The 23,668-nt window shown below is 36.2% G+C and overlaps 1 protein-coding gene across 1 annotated transcript in view; it reads left to right on the plus strand.

Annotated features, from left to right (window-relative positions):
* Positions 1-258: 258 nt before the first annotated feature.
* Positions 259-23,668, plus strand: part of LOC128659868 (gastrula zinc finger protein XlCGF26.1-like) — a gene marked incomplete at its 3' end in the record, with an annotated part of 163,800 nt that continues 140,390 nt past the window's right edge. The window contains exon 1 of the mRNA XM_053713445.1: positions 259-269. The remainder of the gene's footprint in view (positions 270-23,668) is intronic.

The following is a 23,668-nucleotide window of genomic DNA, read 5'->3' on the forward strand; positions in this document are numbered from 1 at the left end:
TAGCTTTATGTATATAGTGTAGCTGTAATGCACTAGTAGAGGATATGACAGTGACAATGTGCTCAGTTACTAATTTTATGAATTTGCAGCATTTAAACAATGTTACAAAGCATCCAATTTGTCTTTAAAATGTTTGCATTTTGTTCTTTTGTCTGATTGGCTGCTGCTTAACATGTGACTTTTCAGCATGTATTCTGGGAGATGTAGTTCAGTATTGAACTGCTCTTTGTTCCCCTCCCATTTACTTCCTGTGCAGCTGCAGCTCGTGGGTGAGTCAGGCTGTGTGTACTGTGTGATAAAACGTTTTAGTTACTTTCTGGTCTTCTTAAAATGTTTACAATTGTTATAAATGTTGTTGTTCTTTGAATGCATGTTACATGTCTGCTTGTGCCAGGCAATGGAGTACTAATTAATTTTCTTCTTTTTTATGGAAGTAAAGGGTTAATACACACTGTGCAGCTCTCTGTGCCAGTGAAGGGTTAATACACACTGTGCTGCTCTCTGTGCCAGTGAAGGGTTAATACACACTGTGCAGCTCTCTGTGCTAGTGAAGGGTTAATACACACTGTGCTGCTCTGTTCTAGTGAAGGGTTAATACACAATGTGCTGCTATATGTGCTAGTGAAGGGTTAATACACACTGTTCTGCTCTCTGTGCTAGTGAAGGGTTAATACACACTGTGCTGCTCTCTGTGCTACTGAAGGGTTAATACACACTGTGCTGCTCTCTGTGCTAGTGAAGGGTTAATACACACTGTGCAGCTATCTGTGCTAGTGAAGGGTTAATACACACTGTGCTGCTCTCTGTGCTAGTGAAGGATTAATACACAGTAAATTACTCTCTGTGCTATTGAAGGGATTAATACTCACTGTGCTGCTCTCTGTCATAGGGAAGGGGTTAATACACACTGCTGCTATTTGTGCTAGTGAAGGGTTAATACACACTGCTGCTATTTGTGCTAGTGAAGGGGTTAATACACACTGTACTGCTCACTGTGCTAGTGAAGGGTTAATACACACTGTGCTGCGCTCTGTCATAGGGAAGGGGCTAATACACACTGTGCTGCTCTCTGTGCTAGTGAAGGGTTAATACACACTGCTGCTATTTGTGCTAGTGAAGGGGTTAATACACACTGTACTGCTCACTGTGCTAGTGAAGGGTTAATACACACTGTGCTGCGCTCTGTCCTAGGGAAGGGTTAATACACACTGTGCTGCTATTTGTGCTAGTGAAGGGTTAATACAGAGTGTGTTACTCTCTGTGCTAGTGAAGGAGTTAATACACACTGTGCAGCTCTCTGTGCTAGTAAAGGGTTCATACACAATGTGCTGCTCTCTGTGCTAGTGAAGGGTTAATACACACTGTGCTGCTTTCTGTGCTAGTGAAGGGTTAATACACACTGTGCAGCTCTCTGTGCTAGTAAAGGGTTCATACACAATGTGCTGCTCTCTGTGCTAGTGAAGGGTTAATACACACTGCTGCTCTCTGTGCTAGTAAAGGATTGATACACAATGTAGTGAAGGGGTTAATACACACTGTGCTGCTATTTGTGCTAGTGAAGGGGTTAATACACATTACTATTCTCTGTGCTAGTGAAGGGTTAATACAGAGTGTTACTCTCTGTGCTAGTGAAGGGTTAATACATACTGTAATGCTATTTGTGCTAGTGAAGGGGTTAATACACACTGTGCTGCTCTCTGTCATAGGGAAGGGGTTAATACACACTTTGCTGCTCTCTGTCATAGGGAAGGGGTTAATACACACTGTGCTGTTCTCTGTACTAGTGAAGAGTTAATACACACTGTGCTGCTATTTGTGCTAGTGAAGGGTTTTATGCACACTGTTATTTGTGCTAGTGAAGGGGTTAATACACACTGTGCTTCTATTTGTGCTAGTGAAGGGTTAATACACACTGTGCAGCTCTCTGTGCTAGTGAAGGGTTAATACACACTGTGCAGCTCTCTGTGTCCCAATGAAGGGTTAATACACACTGTGCAGCTCTCTGTGCTAGTGAAGGGTTAATACACACTGTGCGGTTCTCTGTGCTAGTGAAGGGTTAATACACACTGTGCAGCTCTCTGTGCCAGTGAAGGGTTAATACACACTGTGCAGCTCTCTGTGCCAGTGAAGGGTTAATACACACTGTGCAGCTCTGTGTGCTAGTGAAGGGTTAATACACACTGTGCAGCTCTCTGTGCCAGTGAAGGGTTAATACACACTGTTCAGCTCTCTGTGCCAGTGAAGGGTTAATACACACTGTGCAGCTCTGTGTGCTAGTGAAGGGTTAATACACACTGTGCTGCTCTGTGTGCTAGTAAAGGGTTAATACACACTGTGCAGCTCTCTGTGCCAGTGAAGGGTTAATACACACTGTTCAGCTCTCTGTGCCAGTGAAGGGTTAATACACACTGTGCAGCTCTGTGTGCTAGTGAAGGGTTAATACACACTGTGCTGCTCTGTGTGCTAGTAAAGGGTTAATACACACTGTGCTGCTCTCTGTGCCAGTGAAGGGTTAATACATACTGTGCTGCTCTCTGTGCTAGTGAAGGGTTAATACACATTGTGCTGCTCTCTGTGCTAGTGAAGGGTTAATACACACTGTGCTGCTCTCTGTGCCAGTGAAGGGTTAATACACACTGTGCTGCTCTCTGTGCTAGTGAAGGGTTAATACACACTGTGCTGCTCTCTGTGCCAGTGAAGGGTTAATACATACTGTGCGGCAGAGCTCTCATCCAGGGTAACACTGGGATTATTTGAGGAAAATTACCAAGATTTGTATTTGGACTAAAATAAAGTTAAGAACCCCTGAAGATTGGGAACATTCATTCTCTCTGGGAAAAGGAAATCTGGTGTTCTCCTACACTGAAAACCATTTTGTATATATAACACAAACAACTCAAAGGGTGTTCAGGAGACTTGAACTATAGCAGAAAAAACCAGAAAGAACTTTTATGCATTTTGTAGAATACACATAGTAAAGGACTCTAAGATTAACAGATGTAGAGCAGTGGTTAACCCCAAGCTCGCAAACACTTCCTCATAGATATATAAGATACTGCACGTGGATTATTTAGACAACTTATTGCAAGGTTAAAAACGTCTTAAAATCTTTTAAAAAATATCAATTGTAACATTAAGACATAGACCAACAGATATATTGGCTAAGGAAATTTAAAAATTGGTGTGTGTGATGCTCTAGACTGTGCCCACCTTGCTTTCTACGATTACCGTCTCCTTCCTAGACAGTTTTAGATAGAAAATAAGTTAAAAAATATGGTGTAGAGGCGCTTACAGCTGTGGGTATTACTGCTCTTAATGAGTAGGTATTGATCGTGTTATTTAAATGCATATCTCTACAGAACTTTTTGTTTAATCACAAACTCTGTAATGAAAATGTTATATCCAAGCTCTTAAATAATAATCTCTTTACCAACAAGGTCAAAATTAAAATTAAAATGATTTATTATGGCTTATTAATAATACACAACAATAATAAGATTTTTCACAACACATTCATACTCTCATTCATAAAACCCTTTAATAAACTTGGCTGTACATAAATAGCCTAGCTAATAGTTTCAAATTTATAATATTGCCTTAAAAAAATGTAGCTATATAATCGACACAGTTTATAATATGTATAAGGAAAGTCCCAGTATTCACTCCAAGTCTCGCGGAGTAAGCGTTTGGCAACGGCTAGTATTTGGCTTTTCTGACAATGGATATAAATTTATATTCACTCTGAGTCTTTTACGTTCAAAAGATTCTTTTTCAAACAGTCAGATCACAGTCCTCAATCTGATCCACAAGCCTTAGAACATACGGAGACCAGGGATAATTATCTTTAGAGATGTTCAGTTGTAATTCGATATAATAGGCTGTACCGTATAAGTGTTACCTTAAACATGAATAATGTCAGTCTCCAAAGGTACTCTTACCACCTTGGTTCAATCCTCTGCCTGCTGCTCTCACTTACAGGTCTCAGCAAATACAGCTTCACACTCACCGGGATTCTTCACGCTGCTAGCTTGGCGTCTGACGTCACCGGTTACCCTCAGCTGTGTAATGTTGATGTATTGGATTCTGATATACTTGCGCAAGTAATCTTTTCTCCAGTGGCCCTCCAACCTTTCTCTCTGCTCTTAGTACTCTGTACGCAGAGGTTTCTCGGGCTCAAAATTTTATCCTCCTTCCGACGCACAGTTTAGATCTATGCAGATTTCACCAAGTGTTCAGTATTTCTACGCGTTTCACCCCACTTAGACCATGGCTTTCTCAAGATACTGTTTACACTCACACCTGCTTCTTAAATACCCCTTTTCAGATCCGGTGCAAATTAGAGAAGAGTAACTTCCTCTCCCAAGGCTTCATTTTGTGGGATCCTCATGTTTATTTTTCGCCGTTAAATGCCAAACGTTATCCTTAGTAATTGGGATTTTTTAACTACATAGAACAGTGTATACTGTTACAATTCATCCTTGCCAAACTTCATTTTGTGGGATCCTCATGTTTATTTTTCTCCGTTAAATGCCAAACGTTAACCTTAGTAATAGGGATTTTTAACTACATAGAAAAGTGTATACTGTTACAATTTATCCTTGCCAAACTTTATCCTTAGTAATTGGGATTTGGACTACGTTAAAAAGTTGTATACTGTTACTCACTAAATTGCATGTCTAAAAAATAAATAATATAAAAAACTATCAATTTCATCTCATATCTATAACAATATAAATAGTATAAAAAGCTATCAAATTCATCTCATATCTATAACAATTTAACCATATACTAAATTATTTAAAATGACCTTGGTATCATAACACAAATGCATGCTAAAAAAATTAATTGATTAAATCAGTAATTCTTTTTACATATATAAATTATTCCTATATAAATTTATTCCCAAAATATGTCTGATCTTATCTACAGGGCCTCCTACTAAAAACAAATAGAAAACCGACTAAAGAATGTTCCTCATTTAAAATGTATAAAAAGACACTTATATTGCACTTCAAAGGTCTACCTCTCCAGATACTTCATTCCCAAAGTATGTCTGTTCTTATCAACAGTGCTTCCTATTAAGAACTAATTCAAAACCAACTAAAAGATATTTCTCATTAAAATTGTATAAAAACACTTATATTGCACTTCAAAGGTCTACCTATCCAGATATTTCCTACTTAAAAGAAACTAATAACATTAAACTTCTATGATTCATAAAAAAAGGTGTAATTTCTATTTCTGAATTAAGCCCATGGGGGTACCACCTCTATCAACACTTCAAAGAAGTCCACCAGAATAATCTTAAAGATTTTAAATTCTGGGATTTATGTAAAGTCAAATGGGATTGGAGAGGGGGAGACTATGAAAATAAACTCCTAAGAAAAGAAGCAGAAATGATTTACAATTTTAATTCGTTGTACCCCCATGGGCTTAATTCAGAAATAGAAATTACACCTTTTTTATGAATCATAGAAGTTTAATGTTATTAGTTTCTTTTAAGTAGGAAATATCTGGATAGGTAGACATTTGAAGTGCAATATAAGTGTTTTTATACAATTTTAATGAGAAATATCTTTTAGTTGGTTTTGAATTAGTTCTTAATAGGAAGCACTGTTGATAAGAACAGACATACTTTGGGAATGAAGTATCTGGAGAGGTAGACCTTTGAAGTGCAATATAAGTGTCTTTTTATACTTTTTATACATTTTAAATGAGGAACATTCTTTAGTCGGTTTTCTATTTGTTTTTAGTAGGAGGCCCTGTAGATAAGATCAGACATATTTTGGGAATAAATTTATATAGGAATAATTTATATATGTAAAAAGAATTACTGATTTAATCAATTAATTTTTTTAGCATGCATTTGTGTTATGATACCAAGGTCATTTTAAATAATTTAGTATATGGTTAAATTGTTATAGATATGAGATGAATTTGATAGCTTTTTATACTATTTATATTGTTATATATGAGATGAAATTGATAGTTTTTTATATTATTTATTTTTTAGACATGCAATTTAGTGAGTAACAGTATACAACTTTTTAACGTAGTCCAAATCCCAATTACTAAGGATAAAGTTTGGCAAGGATAAATTGTAACAGTATACACTTTTCTATGTAGTTAAAAATCCCTATTACTAAGGTTAACATTTGGCATTTAACGGCGAAAAATAAACATGAGGATCCCACAAAATGAAGCCTTGGGTGAGGAAGTTACTCTTCTCTAATTTGCACCGGATCTGAAAAGGGGTATTTAAGAAGCAGGTGTGAGTGTAAACAGTATCTTGAGAAAGTCCTGGTCTAAGTGGGGTGAAACGCGTAGAAATACTGAACACTTGGTGAAATCTGCATAGATCTAAACTGTGCGTCGGAAGGAGGATAAAATTTTGAGCCCGAGAAACCTCTGCGTACAGAGTACTAAGAGCAGAGAGAAAGGTTGGAGGGCCACTGGAGAAAAGATTACTTGCGCAAGTATATCAGAATCCAATATATCAAAATTACACAGCTGAGGGTAACCGGTGACGTCAGACGCCAAGCTAGCAGCGTGAAGAATCCCGGTGAGTGTGAAGCTGTATTTGCTGAGACCTGCAAGTGAGAGCAGCAGGCAGAGGATTGAACCAAGGTGGTAAGAGTACCTTTGGAGACTGACATTATTCAAGTTTAAGGTAACACTTATACGGTACAGCCTATTATATCGAATTACAACTGAACATCTCTAAAGATAATTATCCCTGGTCTCTGTATGTTCTAAGGCTTGTGGATCAGATTGAGGACTGTGATCTGACTGTTTGAAAAAGAATCTTTTGAACGTAAAAGACTCAGAGTGAATATAAATTTATATCCATTGTCAGAAAAGCCAAATACTAGCCGTTGCCAAACGCTTACTCCGCGAGACTTGGAGTGAATACTGGGACTTTCCTTATACATATTATAAACTGTGTCGATTATATAGCTACATTTTTTTAAGGCAATATTATAAATTTGAAACTATTAGCTAGGCTATTTATGTACAGCCAAGTTTATTAAAGGGTTTTATGAATGAGAGTATGAATGTGTTGTGAAAAATCTTATTATTGTTGTGTATTATTAATAAGCCATAATAAATCATTTTAATTTTAATTTTGACCTTGTTGGTAAAGAGATTATTATTTAAGAGCTTGGATATAAAATTTTCATTACAGAGTTTGTGATTAAATAAAAAGTTCTGTAGAGATATGCATTTAAATAACACGATCAATACCTACTCATTAAGAGCAGTAATACCCACAGCTGTAAGCGCCTCTACACCATATTTTTTAACTTATTTTCTAAGGAAATTTAAAAGCAATAGGTTCTGAAACAGATGTAATAAAGTTGCGCACACCATATACAATAGTTACTCTTGGGGGTAAAAGATAAACTCTGCACAATAGGACCTATACCTATCTCTAGCCAGAAATAAGGCACCACTTAAATTTATACTGCATTTAGTAATAAAAAAAACTATATTAATATCCAGCAAAGAAAACAAATGCTTTAGCTCGTATTGTTTACTTTACAATTCACTTAATAACACAAAATTGCTATTGTATAGCAATAGAGATTGCACAATATTAGGATACATTAAATATCTTCTCTCTCAATTTTCTTACTGACAAACGTTAATACACACATATTTCACCTCTTTTTCTTTTTTTTTCTTAACACATATATAGAAAAATATTTAAAGGGACAGTTTACTCAAAAATTTTCTCCCCTTTAATTTGTTCCCAATTATCCACTTTACCTGCTGGAGTGTATTAAATTGTTTACAAGTAGCTCCTTTACCCTTATATTGGCATTTGAAATTGTTAATTTAGCATGTGGTATCCCCACCTATTCTGAAAGTTTGTGGCCGCGCGTACCAGCTATAGATAAGCTTTGTAATCACAGCCAGCAGAAGAAATTACACTCTCAGTGAGATATTGCAGAGATAAGGTAATAAAATTTTGATTTTCCATTGTTCTCTCAAAGTATTGGTGATTGTTTTAAGGACAGATATAAGATAAAGAAGCAGGTATATGTGCACAATGTGATACAGTAATGAGATCTGATTATACCTACAAGCTCAACCTATTTTATTAGGCTGTGGCTTCAAAACACAAAACCAGAGCTTTAATATACAGAAATAAACCTTAAAAAGCTAATTTTCATAAATTTTTTACTCTGCAGTTGGTAAAAAAAAGCAATTGTAAACACATTAAGGGAAAAACTTTTTTACAGTATACTGTCCCTTTAAACAAAAGTAAAAATACTTCTCCAATTATGTCCTCTAGAAGTAAAAATCAGGAAAAAAAAGGGCACAGGATCCCGCTGGAACCCCATGGTGGAATAGTTGAAGCGAGTACTATACCTAATTCTAATAATGAAGATTTAATTAAAGGGAACAGACTCTACTCACTATATCAGCTCAGATTGAAAATATAAAAAATAAATTAGAGGACCTAGAGAATAGGGCCAGAAGAAGCAATATCCGCCTTATTGGCCTTCCTGAAGATATTCAGGAGAAAGATCTCAAGAGATTTGTGGAGATAGATCTAATGGGCTTATTAAACATTAAAGGCGTAGACCAAGACATAGTTATTGAGAGAATACATAGAATAGGACCAGAAAGGGATGAGGCGGGGAGAAATAAAATTAGCAGACCTGTTGTTATGAAATTACTGAACTTCCAAGATAAGATTAAAATTATGAATGCCTATCGGAAGGCAAATGGTGAGATCAATTACAAGGGAAGAAAATTTTTATTGTTCAATGATTTTTCTTTTGAGACCTCAATTAAGACGCATAATGGCGCCAATATGTACTAAATTGATGCAGGAGGGATGGAGAGCTAGACTTTTATATCCAGCTAGGCTTAGCATCCAAACTAAGGAGGGGAACAAGTTATTTACTAAAATTAATGAAGTTAATATGTTCCTAAAAAATCATGGTGATAGTCTGGAGAAACTATAATGGTTAAGGTTCTTGGTTGTATCATTACAATTGTAATAATGCATTCATTTTATGTTTTTAAGAATATAAATGTACAGAATAAAAATGAAGGAAGGGATATGGTTTTTTTTTTTTTTTTTTTTTATCTCCCCCCCCCTTGTATGTCCCTTGAGCCCTTTCGAGTTAGTAACCCTTGTAATCTAATTAAATGAACTTCAAAATTGTGTCTTGGAATGTGGGCGGAGTTACATCCCCGATCAAACGTAAATCTATCTTGAGATATGCTAAAAAATTGGGAGCTCAAATTCTGTTACTACAGGAAACACACCTGAAGGGGGAAGAAGCAGCCAAATTGAAAGTGGGTTGGGTTACAGAAGTTATATACACATTGGGTCACCAAAGGAAAAAAGGTGTAGCTGTTCTCTTTAGTAAAACATTAGAGTACAAGATAGATAATGTAGTGAGAGACGTGGAAGGTAGATATATTATAATGGAAGTAGAAATTGGTAATAAAAAAAATTGTTATATGCAACATATATGGCCCAAATGAAGAAAACATAGGGTTCTGGCAGAATATTCGGGACAAATTATTTAAACACTCTGATAATGATATAATTATTGGCGGAGATTTCAATATTGCCCCAAATTCTACTCTGGATAGAAGTAGAGGAGGTATTGACCAATTATCAGGGGAGAAGACACTAGATAAAACTACACTTGCAAGAAGAAAGAGAGAAAGTCATATCATAAAAAGATTCCAGCAGGACCTAAAAATATTAGATATCTATAGAACTATGCACCCAGATGAAAAGGAGTTTACATGCCTATCGAAAGCTAAAAAAACTCTGTCCAGGATAGATCTTTTTCTTATTTCAGAGAAGTTAGTGGACTGTATCAAAGAAGCTCATATCGATATGATAACAATCTCAGATCATGCCCCTATTGTAATTGAAGTGAACTTTAAACAAAAGGAGAGGAAGAATAATCAGTTTTTCTTTCCAAAATATTTGATAAAAAATACTGTTTATAAATTTCTTGAAAGAGAAATGGGCAGATTATAACAGCTTCAATAGTGACTTCCTTGAGAAAACTCATATATTTTGGAATGCCACAAAAGCGGTACTCAGAGGTGAGATCACGACGTTCTTAATAAGATTAAAGAATAAAATGAATTTATATAGATGTCATGGATTTCCTTATTCCTTTCTGTCCCTTTAATTTTTACCTGTGCTCACACCTAGCAAGGTTATTTAAAGCCTGGACACGCCTCCCTCCCTGCTTCAGTATTGTTTCCAGTTTAGCATACAGCTTCACAGACCTGCTGCAGGGATTTACCTCTCTCTGTTCAAGTCTAACTATCTGAAGGTATTTAAACCTTTTCTAATACGGAGCCTACTAGAACAACTGAAAGAGACTTATATACTAAGTCTGAACATTTCCTAATTTGGATTAACAAACACCGCTGCTGCATTATTTTCCTGCTTAATTGCCTCTGGCAGATCAAGTGTTTTCCAAACCGCAACTGCAGTCTCATCCGATATAAGTTGTGAACTTTATAACTTGTACAGACGCTTAACTTACATTGGACCACACTCACAGGATACCTCCTCATATTCCTCTTCAAACGCTTCAGGAGTAGCGTGATAAACTTCAGTCTGAACTTTTGTGAGTAACTCTACAGCACAGCACTTAATACCTGCTCCACCCATCTGCCTGTCAGCTCTCACAAACAGCACAGCTATCAGCGTGTATCACACTCCAATTGACTAACAGCCTGCTGCATCTGTACTGACCTAATGCTCCTCCTGTGTGCTCAGTGACTATCAGGAAAAGTGTATCCCATCCACGGAGCGTTTGGTTAACAACTGCTGTGCAACCTGATTCAGAAATACTGATCAGGAATTTAAATCAAATAGTAACTTTCAGCTGCCATACAGACAGATACATTGTAACTTCCTCATTGTATCTTAAAGTAAGGCATACAATCATATATTTTCCGCAGTTGAGATCCACAACCACAATCAGCTCATTACATAAAACTGAAAACCCCCAGCAAGAAACTTAGTGCTGTCTTCATTGGTCCTTATCCTATCTCAAAGATTGTGAACCAAAATGCTGTTACCTTGGATCTGCCTTCTACTTTTCGACTTCATCCCACCTTCCACGTCTCCTTGTTAAAACCTCATTGCGAAACTAGACAGGTGGCCAGCCAGATTCCTCCTCTCATCTTACAAGATTGGGACACGGAATACGAAGTTGATGCCATCCTGGACTCCCGTATTTACCGTGGAACTCTTCAATACTTAATCCGTTGGAAGGGATTCTCTGAGGAGAATGACTCTTGGGAACCTTCCTTGAATGTTCATGCTCCCAAATTGGTATCCCTGTTTCACAGGAGGAATCCAGAACGACCTAGATTCGTAGCTGCGGGGCACCTACCCTGAGGTGGGGGGTATGTCATGGATTTCCTTATTCCTTTCTGTCCCTTTAATTTTTACCTGTGCTCACACCTAGCAAGGTTATTTAAAGCCTGGACACGCCTCCCTCCCTGCTTCAGTATTGTTTCCAGTTTAGCATACAGCTTCACAGACCTGCTGCAGGGATTTACCTCTCTCTGTTCAAGTCTAACTATCTGAAGGTATTTAAACCTTTTCTAATACGGAGCCTACTAGAACAACTGAAAGAGACTTATATACTAAGTCTGAACATTTCCTAATTTGGATTAACAAACACCGCTGCTGCATTATTTTCCTGCTTAATTGCCTCTGGCAGATCAAGTGTTTTCCAAACCGCAACTGCAGTCTCATCCGATATAAGTTGTGAACTTTATAACTTGTACAGACGCTTAACTTACATTGGACCACACTCACAGGATACCTCCTCATATTCCTCTTCAAACGCTTCAGGAGTAGCGTGATAAACTTCAGTCTGAACTTTTGTGAGTAACTCTACAGCACAGCACTTAATACCTGCTCCACCCATCTGCCTGTCAGCTCTCACAAACAGCACAGCTATCAGCGTGTATCACACTCCAATTGACTAACAGCCTGCTGCATCTGTACTGACCTAACGCTCCTCCTGTGTGCTCAGTGACTATCAGGAAAAGTGTATCCCATCCACGGAGCGTTTGGTTAACAACTGCTGTGCAACCTGATTCAGAAATACTGATCAGGAATTTAAATCAAATAGTAACTTTCAGCTGCCATACAGACAGATACATTGTAACTTCTTCATTGTATCTTAAAGTAAGGCATACAATCATATATTTTCCGCAGTTGAGATCCACAACCACAATCAGCTCATTACAATAGAAAACAAGTAACTAATTGCTTAATCAATAAGTATTTCAAATATATTCAGGAAAAAACTACAGCTAATTGGAAGAAATATATTCAGGCAAAAAAAAACATGGATAACTACTTTATTCAAAATGAAATTAAAGAGAATATAAAGCTATGTACACAATATTATAGATATGGGAATAAGGTTGGTAGCTTCCTGGCAAGAATAGATAAAAACCATAAAACCCAAAATATTATAAAGAAAATCAAAGATAAAGGGCATATCTGGACCAATACAGGGGATATACAAAAAGTCTTCCTGGAACACTTTACAGAACTTTATTCAACTCAGCCTATAAACCTAGATAAGAAAGAAAAATTTTGGGACTCAATGACCAATCCGAGGTTAGAAAAAAACCATCTAGTGAGAATTAATGAACCTATTACAGAAAAGGAAGTAAGCCAGACAATTAAAGCAATGGCCAATAATAAAGCGGCAGGACCGGATGGCTTTCCATCCGAGTTTTATAAAATTCTTATCGAAGAAATAACACCAATATTAACTATTTTGTTAAATAAGTTCTGGCAAGGTCAACTGAAACCATTGGAAGATTTTAATGAATCTACAATAATTGTAATCCCTCAGCCATGAAAAGATCCACAGCTAATTGACTCGTATAGGTCGATTTCACTTTTGAACATCGACTATAAGATTTGGACAAGCTTAGTAGCCAAAAGGATAGAGGCCTCATTAGATACTGTAATACATTCAGATCAAACAGGATTCATGAAAGGTAGATCCTCGAATACTAACTTGAGGAAGGTTTTCTTAACAATTCTAGACCAATGGTATAGCAGTAAATATAATAAGAAAATAAAGAGGATATTTTAATAGTATCACTAGACGCAAGCAAAGCTTTTGATTCCGTCATATGGGATCATCTTCTAACCTCCCTCTCTAAATTTGGTTATCTAGGTAATTGCTTTAACATGATCAAGATGTTATATAGAGAATCCAGGGCAACATTAATTATAAATAATAACAAAACAACATTTTTTCCCCTCCTTTGAGGGACAAGGCAGGAATGTCCCCTGTCACCCCTAATTTCTAATATTGCTTTAGAACCCTTACTGATTGCTTTAAGGAAAAACATACAAGGGATTGAAATAGGGGGCAGTAGTAAACAATTGGCTGTTTATGCCGATGATTTGCTTGTATTCTCTAGAAATTCAAGTAAAAATTTCAATAAAATCTGTCAGATTATAGAAAACTTCAGCTCTTTTTCAGGATACCGTATTAACAGACGTAAGTCTGAAGATCTGTGGATTCAGAAAAATCAAGAATCAGAGACTAAAATATTCAGGGAAGCAAGTAAACACTTGACATACTTGGGGGTTAAAATATCTGTTGACCCAACAGAATGGTACTCCTTGAATATCAGTAAAGGGGTCAGACAATTTTGTGAAACCCTTAAAAGGTGGGCTTCTCTCCCACTCTCTATTTCGGGTAAGATAAACTTGCTTAAAATGATAGCACTCCCAAGACTGCTATATATATATTTCAGAATGTACCTCTACTAATCAAGAAATATGAGATTAAGATAATCAATTCTACTATTAAAGAATATATTTGGATGAACAAGAAACCTAGAATCAGTTATCAAAAATTAGTTCTTAAAAAAAAGCTCCTGGGAATGGGACTCCCTAACTTACGCCTAGATTTAGAGTTTTGCGTTAGAAGGGGTGCATTAGCTACGCGTGGTTTTTTTCCCCCCGCACCTTTTAAATAACGCTGGTATTGAGAGTTCTCTGAAGGGCTGCATTAGGCTCCAAAAAGGGAGCGTACAGGCATATTTACCGCCACTTCAACTCTCAATACCAGCGTTGCTTACGGACGCGGCCAGCTTCAAAAACGTGCTCGTGCACGATTCCCCCATAGGAAACAATGGGGCAGTTTGAGCTGAAAAAAACCTAACACCTGCAAAAAAGCAGCGTTCAGCTCCTAACGCAGCCCCATTGTTTCCTATGGGGAAACACTTCCTAAGTCTGCACCTAACACCCTAACATGTACCCCGAGTCTAAACACCCCTAACCTTACACTTATTAACCCCTAATCTGCCGCCCCCGCTATCGCTGACCCCTGCATTACACTATTAACCCCTAATCTGCCGCTCCGGACACCGCCGCACCTACATTATACCTATGTACCCCTAATCTGCTGCCCCTAACATCGCCGACCCCTATATTATATTTATTAACCCCTAATCTGCCCCCCCAACGTCGCCGCTACCTACCTACACTTATTAACCCCTAATCTGCCGACCGGACCTCACCGCTACTATAATAAATGTATTAACCCCTAAAGCTAAGTCTAACCCTAACCCTAACAACCCCCTAAGTTAAATATAATTTAAATCTAATGAAATAAAATAAATCTTATTAAATAAATTATTCCTATTTAAAGCTAAATACTTACCTGTAAAATAAACCCTAATATAGCTACAAAATAAATAATAATTACATTGTAGCTATTTTAGGATTTATATTTATTTTACAGGCAACTTTGTATTTATTTTAACCAGGTACAATAGCTATTAAATAGTTAATAACTATTTAATAGCTACCTAGTTAAAATAATTACAAAATTACCTGTAAAATAAATCCTAACCTAAGTTACAATTAAACCTAACACTACACTATCAATAAATTAATTAAATAAACTACCTACAATTCAAACACCCAAATTACTCAACAGAGTAATAAAGTAGCGCAATTAACACCCTGTAGATGAATAATAAAAACTGGATAAAATAGATAGAATATGATATTAAAACATTAATCAATAAATTATTATAAAACCTGCATTATTATATTAAATTATATCACAAAGTAAAACAAATACATATAGTCAATAATGCAGTCTATATCCTCGGATACTTGTTAAAGTAGGGTCCGTAACCAGGTAGCAAAAGTAATGGATCCTGAACGTTCCACAGCTCCTCTTAAAAAGAGATATTTCCACGAATCTCAAATGCACATAGTCTAAAAGGAAAGGAGGAGAGAAGCGCAGGACACGATTCAAGTGTAGATATAACTTTAATACACAAAGCACACACAGTATTGTACTCACAAGAGAAAAAGCAATAAAAAGCATGTCTGGTGTTTAACAGTCCCTCGTAGCCATACAGCTTGGATAGTGTTTGCGTAGGAATCCACAATATCACTCCTTAAATTTTTTTGGATATCCCCACACTACTCGTTATATCCAGGGAGGTAACGATTGCCGCAAGTATACCAGTCTCAATAGCTGCCTCAATGTTAAACCGCTACGTCAGGGACACACCTGCACACACCCTCTGCTCCGTACCAATAGGATTACCCCTAGTGCTGAGCTCACTGCACACGAGGACCTACGGTGGCTTCACTGGGTGAAAAGTAAGAACTACTAGAGCTGTGTTCTACACGTTTCGTCCTGGACGTCGGGACTTTCTCAAGAACTAAGGACATAGACAGGGTCAGGACCTATTTATACCCAGGATAACCGAGTATCCTCCCATTATTAATAGGAGCACTGGGCAAATAGAAAAATTGATTAAAATGGCTTAAAATCGCCTCGGTCCTGGCTCTAAATATGTCCCCACTGTCTAATTCATACAAAATACATTAATATTAACCAAGAGAAGTACACTGATAAATATACATACAATAAGCAATAAATACATATTGTTTTAAAATTGATGATATATAAAATGCATCAGAATCTATTTAAAATTAATAGTTGGGTTATAAAAGTAAATATAGAAATATCTAAAAATATATATTCAGGTTACCACCAATAAGACATAGTAATAAATATGTAACTATGAAATAAATACACAATAAATATGAAATTTCATCACTTAAAGGGCCACTAAACCCAAAATCTTTCTTTCATGATTCAGATAGAGAATAGAAATATAAACAACATTACAATTTACTTCTATTATTTATTTTGCTTCACTTTTTAGATATCCTTAGTTGAAGATAAAGCAATGCACATGGTGAGCCAATTACACGAGGCTTCTATGTGCAGCAACCAATCAGCAGCTACTGAGCATATCTAGATATGCTTTTCAGCAAAGAATATCAAGAAAATAAAACAAAATAGATAATATAAGTAAATTAGAAAGATGTTTAAAATTACATTCTCTTTCTAAATCATGAAAGAAAAAATGTGGGTGTCATGTCCCTTTAATTAAAAATGGACCTATGAAAATAAAATTAAAATTGTTGTTTTATATTAACAGATCTAAAACAAATATACCCATATTAAAACACTTCCTAATAAGAATAGGTACAGGGAGGGACAAACCCTATGTGAAAATATATATTTGGAAATCAAAAGACATGTATTATTAAAAAGTGATATACACCTATGCTCCCTAAATCTAATATACCTAACCAGAGAGCAGAGGTAGTCTTTGCCGTTTCATAGAAAAGCAGCAATATCCAATTCAATATTCAAGCCCTTTGGATCAAGGCAATCAAGAGTCTTGATCCAAAAGGTTTCCCTCTGTCTCAATCTTAAAAGGCGGTTGGTGTCCCATTTATTAATGGCCACCCATTCGACTATATTAACTGAAAGGTCTTCAGGATTCTGATTCTGATGTAATTTAAAGTGATAGGACACGCTATGATTTTCAAAGCCCGCCTCTATATTTCGGATATGCTCTCTAAGCCTATATTTTATTTTACGTTTAGTACGCCCAATGTAAATTTTCCCACATTTGCAAGATGATTGGTCTACCACATATGTGGTGTGGCAAGTGTATCTATGCTTACAATTATACGTTCTACTACCATTGTAATTGACAAAGGCAGCATTATTATCTGCAATCCTAGGACACATGATACAGTCTTTCTGTTTACAAGGGTAAAGACCCACAGACCCTCCACACCAGCTGGTTAATTGACCACAACTGGTAGGTTGGTGTAGTTTAGTAGGAGCAATATAGTTTTTAATATCCCTATTCTTCCTATAAATTACATCTGGTTTGGACCCTAAAATGTTGCCCAGGATTGGATCCAATTTTAAGACCTTCCAATGCTTGGTTAATATATTTTTGATTTTGTAATGCTGGTTGTTGTATTTAGTTACGAATTTCGGTGGTTTTCCAATTGAATCATTGAATCTAGACAGCGACTTATGTTTTGTTTTGATTAAATCTGATCTATTCATATTATCCACTTTAGTTTTGTTTAAAAGAACAGGATCATATCCCTTTTCTATAATTTTTTTGGTTAAAACCCCTGCCTCTCTATTATAGTCATCACTATGTTTACAATTGCGTTTAATCCGTTGATATTGGCCCAGTGGAATATTACTTTTCCACTGTTTGAGATGACCATTATTGGCATTGAGTAGGCCATTTCTGTCAGTAGGTTTGTGATAATTCTTTACTGCCACTAATTTGGTGGTATCATCATAAAAAAGGGTCAGATCAATAAAAGCTATTGATGTAACTGATTTTTCATATGTAAATGACAAATTATACGTATTGTTATTTATATGAGTCATAAATTTTGTTATAGTCTCCACCGAGGGGGGGGGATTGTCGTGCAAAACAGGAAAGATTATCTGAAGGAGGCTTTTCGATTACTACAAGATAATAAAACATATCTTCCTCTATCTTTTAATCCAACAGAAAAATACAAGAAGGAGTTACTTGTATTTCTGACAGAAGCTAAAACTCTAAATGTACTTAACATGGAGGAATTCAAATTCCTTTACGAAGTAGCACCTAAAATTGCTAGTTTTTATCATTTGCCTAAGGTCCACAAGGATCCCTTACACCCCCCCGGGAAGACCTATTGTCTCTGGGATAGGCTCATTGTGTGACAATTTGTCCAAATATATAGACTTTTACTTACAACCTATGGTATTAGACACAAGAGCCTATCTCAGAGACACAATAGATGTAATTAACAAACTAGAGGGTTTACCCTGGGGAGAGGATTATGTGTGGGTAACATGTGACGCTTCGGCTTTATATACCAGCATACCCCATTCATTAGGCATATCAGTAATTCAAGACATATTGAATAGTTCCAGACTCCCTAGAGATCAAATTGATTTTATTGTGGATGCAATTCATTTTATTTTGACACATAATTATTTTTTATTTGAAAATGTGTACTACAAACAAATACAGGGGACTGCGATGGGGACAACATTCGCCCCTTCGTATGCGAACTTATATGTATCCCATTTTGAGAACAACTTGATATGGAAGAACAATCCCTATGAAAAGAATATTGTGAAGTAAAAACCAAAAAATTTCTAGAAAAGGGATATGATCCTGTTCTTTTAACAAAACTAAAACTAAAGTGGATAATATGAATAGATCAGATTTAATCAAAACAAAACATAAGTCGCTGTCTAGATTCAATGATTCAATTGGAAAACCACCGAAATTCGTAACTAAATACAACAACCAGCATTACAAAATCAAAAATATATTAACCAAACATTGGAAGGTCTTAAAATTGGATCCAATCCTGGGCAACATTTTAGGGTCCAAACCAGATGTAATTTATAGGAAGAATAGGGATATTAAAAACTATATTGCTCCTACTAAACTACGCCAACCTACCAGTTGTGGTCAATTAACCAGCTGGTGTGGACGGTCTGTGGGTCTTTACCCTTGTAAACAGAAAGACTGTATCATGTGTCCTAGGATTGCAGATAATAATGCTGCCTTTGTCAATTACAATGGTAGTAGAACGTATAATTGTAAGCATAGATACACTTGCCACACCACATATGTGGTAGACCAATTATCTTGGAAATGTGGGAAAATTTACATCGGGTGTACTAAACGTAAAATAAAATATAGGCTTAGAGAGCATATCCGAAATATAGAGGCGGCTTTGAAAATCATAGCGTGTCCTATCACTTTAAATTACATCATAATCAGAATCCTGAAGACCTTTCAGTTAATATAGTCGAATGGGTGGCGATTAATAAATGGGACACCAACCGCCTTTTAAGATTGAGACAGAGGGAAACCTTTTGGATCAAGACTCTTGATTGCCTTGATCCAAAGGGCTTGAATATTGAATTGGATATTGCTGCTTTTCTATGAAACGGCAAAGACTACCTCTGGTTAGGTATATTACATTTAGGGAGCATAGGTGTATATCACTTTTTAATAATACATGTCTTTTGATTTCCAAATATATATTTACACATAGGGCTTGTCCCTCCCTGTACCTATTCTTATTAGGAAGTGTTTGAATATGGGTATATTTGTTTTAGATCTGTTAATATAAAATAACAATTTTAATTTTATTTTCATAGGTCCATTTTTAATTAAGTGATGAAATTTCATATTTATTGTGTATTTATTTCATAGTTACATATTTATTACTATGTCTTATTGGTGGTAACCTGAATATATATTTTTAGATATTTCTATATTTACTTTTATAACCTAACTATTAATTTTAAATAGAATCTGATGCATTTTATATGTCATCAATTTTACAACAATATGTATTTATTGCTTATTGTATGTATATTTATCAGTGTACTTCTCTTGGTTAATATTAATGTATTTTGTATGAATTAGACAGTGGGGACATATTTAGAGCCAGGACCGAGGCGATTTTAAGCCATTTTAATCAATTTTTCTATTTGCCCAGTGTTCCTATTAATAATGGGAGGATACCCGGTTATCCTGGGTAGAAATAGGTCCTGACCCTGTCTATGTCCTTAGTTCTTGAGAAAGTCCCGACGTCCGGGACCAAACGCGTAGAACACAGCTCTAGTAGTTCTTACTTTTCACCCAGTGAAGCCACCGTAGGTCCTCGTGTGCAGTGAGCTCAGCACTAGGGGTAATCCTATTGGTACGGAGCAGAGGGTGTGTGCAGGTGTGTCCCTGACGTAGCGGTTTAACATTGAGGCAGCTATTGAGACTGGTATACTTGCGGCAATCGTTACCTCCCTGGATATAACGAGTAGTGTGGGGATATCCAAAAAAATTAAGGACTGATATTGTGGATTCCTACGCAAACACTATCCAAGCTGTATGGCTACGAGGCACTGTTAAACACCAGAAGTGCTTTTTATTGCTTTTTCTCTTGTGAGTACAATACTGTGTGTGCTTTGTGTATTAAAGTTATATCTACACTTGAATCGTGTCCTGCGCTTCTCTCCTCCTTTCCTTTTAAACTACCTACAATTACTTACAATTAAATCAACTAAACTAAATTACAAAAAAAACAAACACTAAATTACAAAAAAAACAAAACACTAAATTACAAAAAAAAAAAAAAAAGATTACAAGAATTTTAAACTAATTACACCTACTCTAAGCCCTTAACTATTTAATAGCTATTGTACCTGGTTAAAATAAATACAAACTTGCCTGTAAAATAAATATAAATCCTAAAATAGCTACAATGTAATTATTATTTATATTGTATATTTATATTAGGGTTTATTTTACAGGTAGGTATTTAGCTTTAAATAGGAATAATTTATTTAATAAGATTTATTTTATTTCGTTAGATTTAAATTATATTTAATTTAAGGGGGTGTTAGGGTTAGGGTTAGACTTAGCTTTAGGGGTTAATACATTTATTATAGTAGCGGTGAGGTCCGATTAGGGGTTAATAAGTGTAGGTAGGTAGCGGCGACGTTGGGGGGGGCAGATTAGGGGTTAATAAATATAATATAGGGGTCGGCGATGTTAGGGGCAGCAGATTAGGGGTACATAGGGATAATGTAGGTTGCAGCAGTGTGCGGTCGGCAGATTAGGGGTTAAAAATTTTTATTAGAGTGGCAGCGATGTGGGGGGACCTCGGTTTTGGGGTGCATAGGTAGTTTATGGGTGTTAGTGTACTTTAGAGCACAGTAGTTAAGAGCTTTATGAACCGGCGTTAGCCCATAAAGCTCTTAACTCCTGACTTTTTTCTGCGGCTGGAGTCTTGTCGTTAGAGGGTCTAACGCTCACTTCAGCCAAGACTCTAAATACCGGCGTTAGAAAGATCCCATTGAAAAGATAGGATACGCAATTGACGTAAGGGGATCTGCGGTATGGAAAAGTCGCGGCTGGAAAGTGAGCGTTAGACCCTTTCCTGACTGACTCTAAATACCAGCGGGCGGTAAAAACCAGCGTTAGGACCCCCTAACGCTGGTTTGGACGGCTAACGCAGAACTCTAAATCTAGGCGTTAGTAATATATAATCTAGTGGCTGTAGCAAAAATTGCCTTAGACTGGCTTTTGGAGAGTAATCATTTTACCCTCTTAGAAATAGAAAATAGGCTGGTAAAACCTCTCTACCTAAAAAATATTCTCCACTTAGAGGCCAAAAATCTCCCACTTTATGTTAAAAGATTAGATTTTTTTTAAAGATACAGTGGTGGCATGGCATAGGTTATGTAGACACCTAGGAATTAAGTTCTATGCATCCCAATTTTTGACCATTGAAGGGAATTATGAATTCAAACAGGGTTTGTCCCTTTGCAACATGGCGAGAGAAGGACTATCTAAAATTATCCAGTTAATAAAAAGAAATCAGGACATACTGAAGGTTGAAGAGTTTGAGGTTATTAAAAACAAATATTCCCTGACAAACACTTTTTCTTTCATGTAATTAGCAAGAGTCCATGAGCTAGTGATGTATGGGATATACATTCCTACCATGAGGGGCAAAGTTTCCCAAACCTCAAAATGCCTACAAATACACCCCTCACCACACCCACAAATCAGTTTTACAAACTTTGCCTCCCGTGGAGGTGGTGAAGTAAGTTTGTGCTAGATTCTACGTTGATATGCGCTTCGCAGCAGGCTGGAGCCCGGTTTTCCTCTCAGTGTGCAGTGAATGTCAGAGGGATGTGAAGAGAGTATTGCCTATTTGAATTCAATGGTCTCCTTCTACGCGATCTGTTTCATAGGTTCTCTGTTATCGGTCGTAGAGATTCATCTCTTACCTCCCTTTTCAGATCGACGATATACTCTTATATACCATTACCTCTACTGATTCTCGTTTCAGTACTGGTTTGGCTTTCTACTACATGTAGATGAGTGTCCTGGGGTAAGTAAGTCTTATTTTTTGTGACACTCTAAGCTATGGTTGGGCACGTTTATATAAAGTTCTAAATATATGTGTTTAAACATTTATTTGCCTTGATTCAGGATGATCAATATTCCTTATTTCAGACAGTCAGTTTCATTATTTGGGATAATGCATATGAATAATCAATTTTTTCTTACCTTAAAATTGACTTTTTTCCCTGTGGGCTGTTAGGCTCGCGGGGGCTAAAAATGCTTCATTTTATTGCGTCATTCTCGGCGCAGACTTTTTTGTCGCAAAAAATTTCTTTGTCATTTCCGGCGTCATACTTGTCGCCGGAAGTTGTTCGTGATTGCGTAATTTTTTTTTTTTTGACGTTTTGCGCCAAAAATGTCGGCGTCGCCGGATGTGGCGTCATTCTTGGTGCCAAAAGCATTTAGGCGCCAATAATGTGGGCGTGTTTTTTGGTGCTAAAAAATATAGCCGTCATTATTGTCTCCACATTATTTAAGTCTAATTTTTTATTTGCTTCTGGTTACTAGAGGCTTGTTCATTGGCATTTTTTCCCATTCCTGAAACTGTCATTTAAGGTGTCAGTATATTTATGAAAATCTTAGTAGTGCTATCCAGATAATATATCAGCTTATGGCAGGGTTGTAATACAATATAAATAATAATTTTCCTTAAAAATAGAAACCCTTAACCAACATGCATCTACTAGACCATACAATTAATATATATATCTGAATTCTTTTATTTAGTTAATATCCATAAACATATTGAAATATATTTGCAATAAAAGGAAATGAAATAATATTATATGCGCTTGAAAACTATTTAAATATGCTATGCAAAATTCATACACGCTTATCTTAAAAACCAGCCTTATTTACAAATCTTTTAACATCCAAACAATACAATTTTAAACTGTGCTCTTAAGCAATAGCATAATATATATATTCTGCTATTTAGCTGCAATTTATCCTAATACATAATTTGACTTAAAACACCAGAACTTTCATAGATAAATCACTTAGTCTACCAGATACAAATTTAAACAATACCTAGGCTTATAAAATATTAACTTGAAATACAAATTGCTTCTTTAAATCTGTTAACTGTAAAGGCTATGCATATGACTTATCTTACAATAAAACTTTTGTATACATCACCAAACAGCAATCCAGTTTCCAATGTTTTGCAACAGATCCAATTTCACCTCAGAAATTTCAAAATTTGGGAATAATGCATATGGAGTCCAATAGTAGGTGTGTGCTTTAATAATAACTGCAGCAGTTATTCCTTTCTGGATCAGTCAACAAAACTCTCCTTTTTTAGTCTCTATGCTGGGGTTTAAATCATCTGATCTCA

Source organism: Bombina bombina, chromosome 5 (assembly GCF_027579735.1).
Source record: "Bombina bombina isolate aBomBom1 chromosome 5, aBomBom1.pri, whole genome shotgun sequence".
In the NCBI taxonomy this organism is placed as follows: Eukaryota; Metazoa; Chordata; class Amphibia; order Anura; family Bombinatoridae; genus Bombina; species Bombina bombina.